The sequence below is a fragment of the Palaemon carinicauda genome, chromosome 43 (genome assembly GCF_036898095.1).
Source record: "Palaemon carinicauda isolate YSFRI2023 chromosome 43, ASM3689809v2, whole genome shotgun sequence".
In the NCBI taxonomy this organism is placed as follows: domain Eukaryota; kingdom Metazoa; phylum Arthropoda; class Malacostraca; order Decapoda; family Palaemonidae; genus Palaemon; species Palaemon carinicauda.
The window spans coordinates 54659939-54673778 of NC_090767.1; positions in this window are offsets into that span (position 1 = coordinate 54659939).

The following is a 13840-nucleotide window of genomic DNA, read 5'->3' on the forward strand; positions in this document are numbered from 1 at the left end:
GAACATTCCTCTGCCTGGAATGAGAGAGCCGATGGTGGAATTGAGAGTATCTCAATCATCTCGGTATCTCTACTGCAAGATGTGAAGGTGTGAAAATGCGTCCCCTGCTGGTTAGAACACACCAGAATCATGGAGTCGACGCGCACGGAGCGACTTGGCAGGAGCTGTAGGATCTGTAGCGGGGCCAGACTACGGCCCCTAAGCCTGCCTGAATGATGGAGAGGTATCCTTCAGGTCCTGACCATAGGCCTGGACCGGAACATGCCCCCCCCCCCCTTTTCTTTGACGAGTCCAAGAACAGCATCAAGAATGTGGGGAAAGGACGAGAATATCCACTCCCATCAAGAGGTTCCATAGGTCAACACCCATTGCAGGTCTAATAGTTCCACTGGTCCCATAGGGGCCAGGAAGTCCGGTTAACCGTTGCCTGAAACCACCGGAACTTGGACCGCCCCACATGGAACTTATCCTGAGGCAACCGTTCGGACTATAGACGGGTCAATGAGGAAAGGAGAACTAGGAAACGTTCCAAGGTAGGGCTGAAAGCTCTGCTTGACTGAGAACAGGTACTGTGACTCTCCTCAGCCTTGCCACAGTCAACTGAAGGGAAGGCCCGGAGGATGTGGCAACAGAATCTGGCGTCCCCAGGTGGTCACCCATCCCAGTACCGACCAGAAACGACGTTGCTTACCCTCGCTGGACGGACGAGAAGCGGGGTTTCCAACGTGGTAAGGCCGTTGACTCAATATCATGGCCAGATACTCCAGATGTTGAGGCAGAAGAAGAGAAGGCTCCTAGCAAAATACCATGAACCCACACTCATGGTAAGCATCCGGAAGCTTGTCCCGGCGCTGAAAAAGGTCGAACCCGAGCCTACCGGAGTTAACCAGCCCTCCAAAAAGCGAAGGAGGCGGAATCCTGCACCTGAGCGGCCATGAGGAAAGCAGGGAGAGTTCTCTGGGGAAAAAACCTGCGATGCCACGGAGGGATCGCCACACTGCATCATAAGCAGGAATACCTGCAGTCTAGGCTGAATTCCACGAGCTCCCTGGAAGATGGATGGAATGGAAACAAAGTACCCGTCCTTCCGATCCAGGGTTTATGGAGTCCTGTCGCCTCGTTACCAGTCTGATCAATTCTGCTGTTCTACGCTGGCCGAAGTTTGTTCGACAAACTTGATCAGGGCTGAGAGGTCGACTACGGAACTCCCGTCTCAGATACTTCCTTACAAGAAAGGATCGACTGAAGAAGCCGGGGGTGAAGCCGTCGATAATCCTATGGAGGACCTTCGCCTAAGGTATGGATCATTCTGCCCAAACGGGCAACTCTTGCCGACGTTATGGCATAGAGGTTCAGAGACACTGAATTCGCTGACAGAGACGGCAGGCGCGATATCCTTGTCTGATCACAGAGATCGAGCGGGAATGGGCATCGGGAAGCTGTCATCCGGATGAGTAACCTTAAGCATCCTCCCAGCGTGAAACCTGCAATCCTAAAGTTCGTGAACTCTGCCGCTCCCTTTAGGACTATGCCCCCACCGGGGGAGCCTCCCGTGCCATCTGGTCCTGACAGGAGGAAACCGCAATTGGACACCTTGTCTCAGTTGTCGTAGCCGATAACTAGGCCGATGTGGTTGAAAGAAAAAGGCGCTGGGGCCCTGCAGTGTCTGGAAGAAAGCGCCTTGGAGGAGTGAAAACGGAAGTCGACTTCCTCCGCACAGCCGCTGTCTAAGTCTCTGTCCTTGGGCACAAACTCACTCTTCTCAAGGATGGCCTTAGCTCTGGCACTCTTCAGACCCCGAGACCAGGGCAGAGCCGCACTGGACTTCGGGGCCTTCCGAATGTCAAACACTTCATCCAAGATCGTGTCTTTCCCTTCACGGGGGGCGATGACTGGATCCATAAGCCCGTTAAGTTGCCTTATCAGGCTTAGGCCCTGCCTGAAGGTATGTTCGGATTCCTGCTGTTCTCCTCCCTACGGGCTGGCAGTTAAGTCTCCCTCCCCAGGGATCTCTTCCTGGGGTGAAACGTGGACATTCCCCCGGGTAGTCGTGGGTTCCTGGCGAATCCTTGAGGAGGATTTCGGGACAGTCTTGGAGTCCTTGGATTCCCTCCTGAGAGGGATACAGGATCCCAACCAAGAGATTCGAGGGGCCCCTTCCTCACGAGATGATTCTCCTCCATGAAGCGAAGTCTCCCCCCTTGGTCCCGAGGGGAAGACTACCGCCCCACTGGACTCACCTGAGGACGGAAAGGCCTCGTCCACGGGAGAAGGAGAAAGCCCTCGAGCAGGAGAAGGGGCCTTCGCGACCGACCTCTTGGGAACCAACTTCGCCCTGGGGGAAGTCACCACGAAGTCCACTCCTCTCTTTCTCTTCAGCGTAGGAGAGACAGCCGTTGGTTTGTTACCCTGGTCGGCGAGTGCCGGTTTCATAACCCTCACTAACGCCCGCGTCAGAGGACCAAACCAAGTCTGTTGCTCCAAGGACACAGAGTCCGAAATCCTCGCTAAAGGGAAAGGGAGATCCTTTGGAGTGGACACCACAGTAGCTGCCTGAAAAAAAGGTGGGGAGAATGGTGTACTAACCTCTCCTCAGTAGTATCCTTGTCCTGCACTACCAACCTGTGTTTGGGTGGAGGCGATCCCGAGCGTTGTCTAGGAACACGCGTTCCTGCTGCTACCCCCGGCTGTGGAGTTCGCCGCGAACGATGGTCGCGCGAGGAAGCGCGGCCGAGCGATCGCGCAGGCGAGCGGTCGCGCGGGCGCGCGGGCGCGCAGGCCAGCGATCGCGCAGGCGAGCGGTAGCGCGGTCGCGCGGGCGAGCGGGCGAGCGGGCGAGCGGGCGAGCGGGCGAGCGGGCGAGCGGTCGCGCGGGCACGCAGGCGAATGATCGCGCGGGCGCGCAGGCGAGCGATCGCGCAGGTGGATGATCGCGCGGGCGATGTCGCGCGGGCAAGCGGGCGCGCAGGTGAGCGGACGTGCGGGCGCGCAGGCAAATGATCGCGCAGGCGAATGATCGCGCAGGCGAGCGGTCGCGCAGGCGAGCGGTCGCGCAGGCGAGTGGGCAGGTGAATAAGAGCGTGTCCGAGGCGGCGAACGCAAGCGTTGGCGCGATGGCGAGGAAACGCGCTGCCGCGTGGGTGAGGAAGACCGCTGGCGATGTGGATCAACAGGCGATCGCTGGTGAGCGCTGACGCGCAGGTAGGCGATGGCGACGCGTTGGTGAGCGATAGCGATCAGCATGCACAGGTGAGCGATCGCACGATAGCGAGCTAGTAGCTAGCGAACCATGTCCCTTCAGAAGCGTTGGAGAACGTTGGCGCGCAGGCTGTAACAATCGCGGGCGGTCCGGAGATCGCCGAGAAACAGGAGATCGCTGACGCGTAGAACGCTGGTGAATAGGCGATACTAAAATCGCTTGTGCGCGCTGACGAGCAGGTGAACGCTGACGAGCAGGTGAACGCTGGCGAGCAGGTGAACGATGGCGAGCAGGTGAACGCTGACGTGTAGGCGATCGTTGACGCGTGGGAGAACGCTGGAGAATAGGCGATACTAAAATCGCCTGTGAACGCTGGCGGGCAGGTGAACGCTGGCGAGCAGGTGATCGCTGGCGAGCAGGAGGTCGACGCGTGTCCTGTGAAAGGACAGGTGGCGCGGCGCGTTCACGAGCAGGAACAGGAAGATCGCTGGCGCGTTGGCGAACATGTGCTTTTGACACACGCGCTGAACAATGTCGCGTAGGCACAGAGTCAGAAGACTGATGGCGAGCAGGGAGCTCAGCAGGAATTGTAGGATAGACAGAGACCGCAGGGCGATGATCCTCAAATGAGCGCTGACGCTCAGAAGAGAGCTGATGAGCAGGAAAGCGCTGGCGAGGAGGGCGAACATCAGGAGAGCGCCGACGAGCAGGAGTGTCCTGACGAGCAGGAGAGCGCCGACGAGCAGGAGAGCGCTGACGAACAGGAGAGCGTTGGCGAACAGGAGAGCGCTAGCGATCAGGAAGCGCTGATGAGCAGCAGAGCGCCTGTGCGCTAACACTGAGCAGGAGCAGGCCGGAAGACCGTTCCTGTCCGCCGGGAGACTGATGTCCGTCGGAAGACCGTTGTCCGTCGGGAAGACCGTTGTCCGTCGGGAAGACCGTTGTCCATCTGCATCAGGGCGGATGAAGGAGTTGTAGGCTGCAAACGTAGATTCAAAAAGGCGCCTCTTAGCCCCCTTATAGGAGGATGAGAGGCCCTTACGACGAGGCGGACGGTGAGCCTTACGGCGAAGGAGGCCAACAGCAACAGCAGCAGAAGAATCCTCCGAAGAGGAGTCTCTATGAGTGTACTCTCTCGCGAACGAAAGAGAAACACTTCGTAGAAGAGACTGGTCAGCCAGCGACCTAAAAGGAGCAATCCTCCGAAGAGGGGCTCCTGCAGTTGCCCAGCCCCTTGAGCGAAACTGCAGGTGTGACCGCTCTGCACCAAGAGCATAGTCGCACGAAAAAAAGGCAAGAGAACCACCCCCCAAAAGGGGAAAAACTCAAGCCTGGACAGGAAAAACTTCCCTCGGAAGGAAAGTTACCCACCCAAAGAGGCAAGCCTCCTGAGTTCTAAAATGAACTGGAGAGCTGTCAATCGTCACGGGAGTACTTCCAGTAGAAGGAGACACGCCCCTGACGAAAATCCAAAGGGGAGGCAGCAACAGCCGAATCCCCAGGCCTCCACAAGACAGCTCACACCAGGCCATATTACAGAAACGAACTAGATCGGTAACTGTAAAAAAATAAAAACAAAAAAACATTAGTACACATTCATTCCCCCGGGAAGGCTCCGAAGAGGAATCCCGAGGGAAAGGAAACAAGAATTACACAATAGGCACGTGCCCTCACAACCACTTACACTCACGGAAGGAGAGCTGTAACCAAAACAGAATTATAACAATTATAATTATGAAACTATGTAATTATGTAATTCAAAAAAGAATGAACACTGCCGAGAACTCCACGGAGATATCGTACACTACACACACAACTCTGAAAAGGAAACTTACTGATTTCTATACTCAAATATTTATACAAACATGAAAACATGTTTACAATATATTGAGTAAAGGAAAAGAAAGCGATTAAGTAAAGACAAAACAAACAATGGCTGCCAAGCGAGGACCAAGACAGAGACGTCTATCCCAGTCCAAGCCAAAAGTGAAAGAGAGCATTCATCTGTGTGTGAGGGGGGGGGAGGGGTAGCTAGCTACCACTCCCCTATCCCCCCGCTAACTAGCACGGGGGTAATACACCCTCGTTAAATTCTAATGGCTCGCCATTTCAGCTGCGCTAAAAGGTAAACCCAATGTAAATAGCGTGGTTTGTATTTCAGTTACTGAACAAATGCTTTTTTGTTGACCAGGCGGACATGAGTCTTTTTATAGTTTATTCATGACATATTTGTTTTTGATGTTGTTTATAGTTTATATGTGATATGTCAGTTTTGACGTTGTTACTTTTTTTTAGAACAATTTATTGTTAATTTGTTCTCTTCATTTATTTATTTCCTTTCCTCACTGGGCTATTTTTCCCTGTTGGAGCCCCTGGGCTTATAGCATCTTGCTTATCCAACTAGGGTTGTAGCTTGGATAGTAATAATAATAATAATAATACTGCCCTGACACCCCAGCCAGTTATGTGCCAGATGGGACAGCTCTTACATTCCCCTACACCGACGAGTTAGCACAGGCAGCACACCCTTCAAGGTGGGACTGAAAGGCGTGGTATTGGTACCAAGGTAGCCTTAACCCTTTTACCCCCAGGCTACTTGGAACTTTCCAACCCTTAACCGCCAGGCGTTTCTTTTTTTTTAAGCACATTTTGCAATATATATCTTTTAAATTGCTCTAACAGCCTTAATTTTTGTCAGAGAGGTCAGGTTGGTCTCATTATTTTGTGAAATGCCTGAAATTTCTTATAAAGTTCTCAAAAAATATGCAAAAAAATGTAAATAGCATTTTTTTGCAAGGACGTACCAGTACGTCCATGGGGGTAAAGGGATGAGTTTTGTGAAACGTACCAGTACGTCCATTGGGGGTAGAAGGGTTAAATACCAAAATGCAGCTATCAGTACCTCCCTTGGAGGGCAACCACCTGACCTTTACATTAAGTTAAAATGAATAGTAAAGTTATTTCTTGCTTATTTTGTAAACCAAAAGATAAAGGGATTTTGACGAAGGAAAAATCTATTTCTGGGCGAGGAACCTGTGTCGCTCCGTGAAATGCTCCTCTAGCACCATTTCTAAGGCAAAGTTATTGCTGAATATACCAGAGAAAAAGAGATGTATGGAATGCCAGGAATAAACCCAGCTCGCTCACTCTTTGAGTGTCGGTATAGAAAACTGGGGCGTGATTGAACCACGACCATAGGTCCCTCACCAATTAGACCTCTCCTTCATCAACATCCCCCCTCTCTACCCCCACATCTCCCCCACCCCCCATCCTCATTCCTCCTCAGCACTTGCGTTGATCAGATTCCATTTACTGTACCAGGTTGTCCTTAATTCATAATTTACGGTATGACTGCACATCTTATTAACCCTTTTACCCCTTTTACGTACTGTTACGTTTCACGAAACTCATCCCTTTACCCCCATGGATGTACCGGTACGTCCTTGCAAAAAAATGCTATAAAATTTTTTTTCTTCAGATTTTTGATAATTTTTTTGAGAAAATTCAGGCATTTTCCAAGAGAATGAGACCAACCTGACCTCTCTATGACAAAAATTAAGGCTGTTAGAGCAATTTAAATAAAATATACTGCAAAACGTGCTGGGAAAAAAATAACCCCCTGAGGGTTAAGGGTTGGAAATTTCCAAATAGCCTGGGGGTTAAAGGGTTAAATTATTTCCATTTTAAGGTACTGTATTTTGCCAACCTAAATTCCGTCCCAACCGCATCCTGATACACCGACAACAAAAACAAACTTAAACTTCTCCAACACATCGGATGCGAATTAACCCTGGATAGGTACGGTCCTCGGACACCCCTTTAAGGGTATACTCGGACGCGAACGACCCCGACGCCAAAAAAAATTCTTGAAAAATCAGTTTTTGCAGTAACCTCCTTTTTTCTTTTGCCAAAAAAAACTTCAATGAATGCTTAAAACAACTGTAAAGATAAATACTACTCATCTGCAGAAAAACTATTTATTATAAATATTTTAAAAAATTAAGTAGAAAAAAAAAAAGACCTGACATAAAAATTCATAAAAAAAAAGTTTATACATATATACACAAATCCTTTTAGGAATTGATTCTTGAATGTTTAGGACACATCCTGATGTATTTTGGATGAAGTCAGACCCATGGAGGTGAAGATCTGAAATGAGAAAAAAAGGGTAACTTTTTTTGGCCAAAAAAAATTGTCCAAATTTCATGAATTTTTTTGGGTACCCAAATGAAATAGGAAGTGGCTAATTTTTTTAGAGAATAAACATATGTTATCCTAAAATAGAAATATGTAAAAAAATCTTCATTATTTTGTAAATTACATTTATATCAGGGGCCATATCTAAAGGTAATTTTTTGAGTACTTGGAAATTTCGTAAAAAAATACATATATTTAATATATAATATGATATTTATGCAGGTAAAAATATACCAAAATATCACAAATTCTATAGGGAACAAGAATATATATAGATAGGGCAGCTTACGCTTCGGATATGTCCACAAAATGGCCGCCAACCACACTGACTCAGACTCCCTAATCTGCCACTTGAAATGTAGGAAGGGTATGTCAATTTCAAGGTGTTATTTACTAATCTAATTATTATTGGATATGCATAAAAATTGTATGGTGGGTTGCTGGATAATTGTCGATTATTTTACGACTATAAAATTAAAATTCTGACCCAAAAAATATTTTTTGAAGGGAAATAAAATCGAAAAAAAAAATGTAAAACAATATTTTAGCTAAAAAAATTTGATGATATTCAATCAAAAAAAAAGTAAACAAAATTTTCCGACAAATAAACATCTAGAGGAATCATTACTCTGTGATAGTTCCTTAGTACGTAGTAATTTTGAAAGAATTGGGAAAAAACGAAAAAATGGCAATCACCGGAAAATCGAACACATACCTATATATACGCCATATCTGGCTAAAAAAAAGATAGGCATGGGTAGCCAGATCATCTAGAAACACTTTCCAACACTATAAAAATATAAGTTTTGCGACACTACTTGCCAATTCCTTACGGTAACATTACTAAGCAAAAAAATGCAAAACAAATAAAAAGGGGCACTCGTGGAAAAATGGCCATTCTAATATACGGCATTTCAGAAAAAAAAAATTTCAGCCACGTGCTAGGCAAACCATCAAGGCATATTTTCCGACAAATAAACATATAAATGAAATATTACTCTGTGATAGTTCCTTAGTACGTAGTAATTTTGAAAGAAATGGGAAAAAACGAAAAAAATGGCAATCACAGGAAAATCGAACACATACTTATATATACGCCATATCTGGCTAAAAAAAAAATAGGCATGGGTAGCCAGATCATCTAGAAACACTTTCCAACACTATAAAAATATAAGTTTTGCGACACTACTTGCCAATTCCTTACGGTAACATGACTAAGCAAAAAAATGCAAAACAAATAAAAAGGGGCACTCGCGGAAAAATGCCCAACATTCTAATATACGGCATCTCAGATAAAAAAAAAGACATGCACGTGTTAGCCCAACCATCAAGGCACACTTTCTAACACATAAACATGAAAAAAAAATCAATAATATACGGCAATTCCTTACTACGTAGTAAATTTTTACAAATATTGAAAAAAAAACAGAAATTGGCAACCGCAGTTAAATACCCAATATACCAATAACTACGTCGTATCTGACAAAAACAAAATCACGCATGGGTAGCCAGATCATCTAGACACACTTTCCAACATTAAAAAAGCAAAAGTTTTACGACACTTTCGCAATATCTTACGGAAAAATGACTTGGCAATAAAATTAAAAAAAAATTAAAAAGGGACACGCGGTAAAATGCCCGACATTCTAATATACGACATCTCAGATAAAAAAAAAAGACATGCACGTGTTAGCCCAACCATCAAGGCACACTTTCTAACACATAAACATGAAAAAAAAATCAATAATATACGGCAATTCCTTACTACGTAGTAATTTTTACAAATATTGAAAAAAAAAACAGAAATTGGTAACCGCAGTTAAATACCCAATATACCAATAACTACGTCGTATCTGACAAAAACAAAGTCATGCATGGGTAGCCAGATCATCTAGACATACTTTCCAACACTAAACAAGCAAAAGTTTTACGACACTATTTGGCAATATCTTACGGAAAAATGACTTGGCAAAAAAATTAAAAAAAATTAAAAAAGGGCACTCGCGGTAAAATGGTCCTCGTGGTGATGAACGACATTTTAACTAAAAAAAAAAACATGCACATGGTAGCCAAACAATCCACCAAGACTTTCCACAACTGATAACCTATACAAGTTGCACCATTCTACGACAATTTCATAATACGTAATAACTTTGATAATTATGCAAACTACCTCAGAAGGGTAAACTCGGACGCGAACGACCCCGACGCGTCTCAGAAATCGGGGAAGGAGTACAGCTACAGCAATGCAACTCTGGACACTACTAGAGCGTGTAGGGGAGACACCTCCTGCAGGTCGATCACCCACAAATTCAGTCACAGGGGTGAGTCACGTGAGAAAAACCTGTTTTTTTTTGACGCTCGGGGTCGCAAACGACCCACCGTACCTATCCAGGGTTAAACAGAATTTCTTAAGACCCATTATACTGTGATAACCAAAGAAATTGTTTCAGCAAAGTCCCATAACAGATTAATCAATGTGAAATCATTATGCCAAGAATAAACAGGGATGGGTTCCCTATTTAACCCATGCAACTAAAGGAAACGTTCAGAGTCATTTCCTTTTCAGCAAACTAAGAGAAAATGTAGCTACTCTCAATTTTCCTCCAGAGGCTCTCATTATATTCATACAAAGTTGAAAATATAACGCAGACATCTTTCTTAAATTGAGGTTAAATGTACCTGGATCATCTAATCTCATTCCATGTCAACATATCCTGAGCTACAATACTAAAACAATATCGCATTTGTGTGATTCGCAAGTTCAACCACCTTGGATTCACGTGAGAGAATGGGACGTTGAGGCACATTCCTGGGCGTTCCAGACCTAGTCTCCTATCTAGGTCTCGTGCCCCAGCAAGTCTCAAATATTCAGAACTGTAAGCCACTCCCTCCTCCTAAAGTATAAGTCTCCTAAGAAAGTAGTTCGAGGTAAGTACTCCGTGTTGGAACAAACCAAAAATTTTAAGTCATTTGTATTTTTCCTAACAGTACTTACCTCGAACTACTTTCGGGTTATGGCCCTCCCATCCTACCCCGAGTATCTTACAGGAGTTCGAGGAGGACTTAAACGCTTACTGACTAACAAGCGCAACCCCATGAGCTGACCCAGGGTCGCCCCAGGGCGAGTATCCTTCCGCCCCGGAGCACCCCTGCGAGGTAGCGGAGAGAGGGGGAACTACGCAATATTCTTGGTCGGTGATTAAGGTGATTCCCAGACTCTCCTAAGAAAGTAGTTCAAGGTAAGAACTGTTAGGAAAAATACAAATGACTTAAAATTCGCAAGTTCAACCACCTTGGATTTGCCGTGAGACCATAAAGTCACTGAAACATCAAAGCTATGAGAAGAACATCCCACAAATCACTGATAAAAAACAAACCGAGTCTATCACTTGGCACTAAGTTTGAGACCAGTGACAATCAACTTGAAGACTTAAAAGTTTCCAAAACTCAGGCAGATAATTTTCTAACCAAGAAAGATTATACTGAAATAATGTACTAAAGTTACCCAACTGGAAAGGTCAAGCACTATATAAAATTCCGAGTTCACAAGAATAGCTCCACATAGCAATGGCCTACACTTAAACCTTAGGAAACAACAGGAGTTTTTCCCTAAAAGTCATAAAGATGCAAGGCTGTTATCCTGAGGATTTCTCCACTATATCTTTGTGCTGGTTTTTCTCTCTTCCTTATAGGTAACTAACCAACAGTGTCTTGGGTGAAAACTGAGCCTTTTTTAAAGATTAATGGCCAGAATAAGGCCGGGAGCACACTAGCGACTGTGGAGCCACAAAGCCACAGCATCGTGTGGCGGGGATGTGGTCTCCCATAGATTTCCATTGTTTTCAAGTTTTGCCGCGCAAACTAGTGACTGTGGCAAGCGACTGTGGCTCTCTGTCGCTCATCCCCGCCACACGCTGATGTGGCTTTGTGGCGCCACAGTCTCTCTAGTGTGCTCCCGACCTAATGGTTAAACATAAGCCCAACACAAGAATGATTAAATAATCAATGTTTGAGGCAAATGGGGCAATTCAAAATGTCTCGGAAACCCAGCATACAAAGACACGTCTTTAGAATGTAGGCAATGAACACTGAAGCAGAAAAACTAAAGTACGCAGGACTTACGACATCAAAGGAATCCTAGTCACAACCGAATGGTGACTGGCAACAAAATCAACCAAAACGGGAGATTATACAACATACCTTCTAATCTAACATTTGTAATCAGAAGAAAGCAAAATTGCAGTCATAACCGGAAGGCAAAATCCCTTCAACCACAACCTATAACTAGGGACATTCCCATTGAGTTGGCAGTCGTAGCTTGATTGCAATAAAGTCTTAAGGAAACTGGATACAGTGAACCCTCGCTACTTCGCGGTTCGACCATCGCGGATTCACCACTTCGCGGATTTTTTCCATAACCCATATATATACAGTAATATATATATATATATGTATGCATGTATTTATGTATACATGTAGGTATGTATATGTGTATACATATAATATATATATATATATATATATATATATATATATATATATATATATATATATATATATACACACACACATATATATATACATATATATATATATATATATATATATATATATATATATATATATATATATATATATATATATATATATATATATATATATATATATCTAAAGTAGGAAGATGTGATGTAGTTCTAAGGGAAAAGTATGGGAAATATGTCTGGGTAATAAGCAAAGCTCTACCTCCAGTTTGTTTCTACATTATGATCAGAGATAAATGTAAACAAAACATTGGTTGCCATTTTTTATCGTGCTTTTTAGCATGTTTAGGAAATGCATGATATAAAATCACCTTTAATATTTGTGCCTGTTTTAGTTTAGGGTACTGTAGTACATGCATTAAGTGTTCTGTACATTAAAGGGTAGTTTGTTAACAGTACTACGTACAAGGGAAGGTTTTAAAAGTCTGAATATACATGTTGAATAAATAGGTAAATATGGTGTCACTACTTCGCGGATTTTCACCTATCGCGGCCGCGACTGGAACCTATCTACCGCGATAAACGAGGGTTCACTGTACAATGAACAGCTCATTACCTCTTCCAGAGACACCTTCACACTGCTGTGATCCAAAAACTTCACTGCGACAGGGATAATGTCCTAATCCATCTTGCACTTCTAAACACCTTACACAGATTGGAGACACATATCCACTTCATGTGTCTTTGATGATTAGCAAGACATCCATTTTACCCCCAGGCGTTTTCTTTCTCAAGCACATTTTGCGATATATTTTTTTTCAAATTGCTCTAACAGCCTTAATTTTAGTCATAGAGAGGTCAGGTTGGTCTCATTTTCTTGGAAAATGCCTGAATTTTCTCAAAAAGTTATCAAAAATATGAAAAAAAAATTTTTTATAGCATATTTTTGCAAGGACGTACCGGTACATCCATGGGGGTAAAGGGATGGCTTTTGTGAAACGTACCAGTACGTCCTTTGGGGGTAAAAGGGTTAATACAGGTATCATGATTTTGTAAAGGCACAATGGAATAAGTTTGTCGATGAAAATTCCTTGGTCAAATACTGTAGGCGTCAAAACAGAGCGAATCTCAATTCTGACAATGGGTGATGGCATCGACAAACAAGAAAAGGTTACAGCATTTCCATTGGACAACAGGAGAGACAGAGGTAAAAATCTATAGCCTGCTTAAGCACTCAAAAAAGCAAAGACCAACGCTACACACCTCAAAAGACATTCGAATCAAGACTCATTGTATCAATAGCTGTTCACAGGAATATTAAAACATTTAACATAATTTTCTAAAGGCACAATGGAATCTAGTTCTTTTATGAGTAAGGTAAATTCAATATAACGATCACCTAACGTTGCATAGTACAGTAGACAGTGAAAATGACTACGGTATCTTACTTGACAGCCAAAGATAAAGGTCGACGTTCCTCGGGTCAAGATTAGATATATCTGTAATTTACATATGCAGGTGATCTGTGCTTTGCCATCCAATGACAGTCAGATTCATTTACTACCAATGAGAGCAAATTATTCGATGCTTAATGAATACTACAAGTGAAACTTCTTAAAACACAGGCATTTGCTTTCCTGCTTAGAAATTACCGGGCGAAAGGGGAGTTGAACGTATGGAATGAATAGCTTCCCTGCTACAATATTTAGGCGTTACATTAAACTGTGTGCTCTAGGGCGACATGACGCAGGAGGGTCAGGATTCAGGGACAGATGGATTACCCTATGAATCCATACCGGGATGGTATTCTTGGTGACCCTCCTCTTTGTTCTCCCAGTGCTCACAAACAAAGCTTGCACTTGGGGACGAACGTAGAGAGTAGAGGTCCCCTTTTTGTTTTTGTTTCTTTGTTGATGTCGGCTACCCCTCAAAATTGGGGGAAGTGCCTTGGTATATGTAT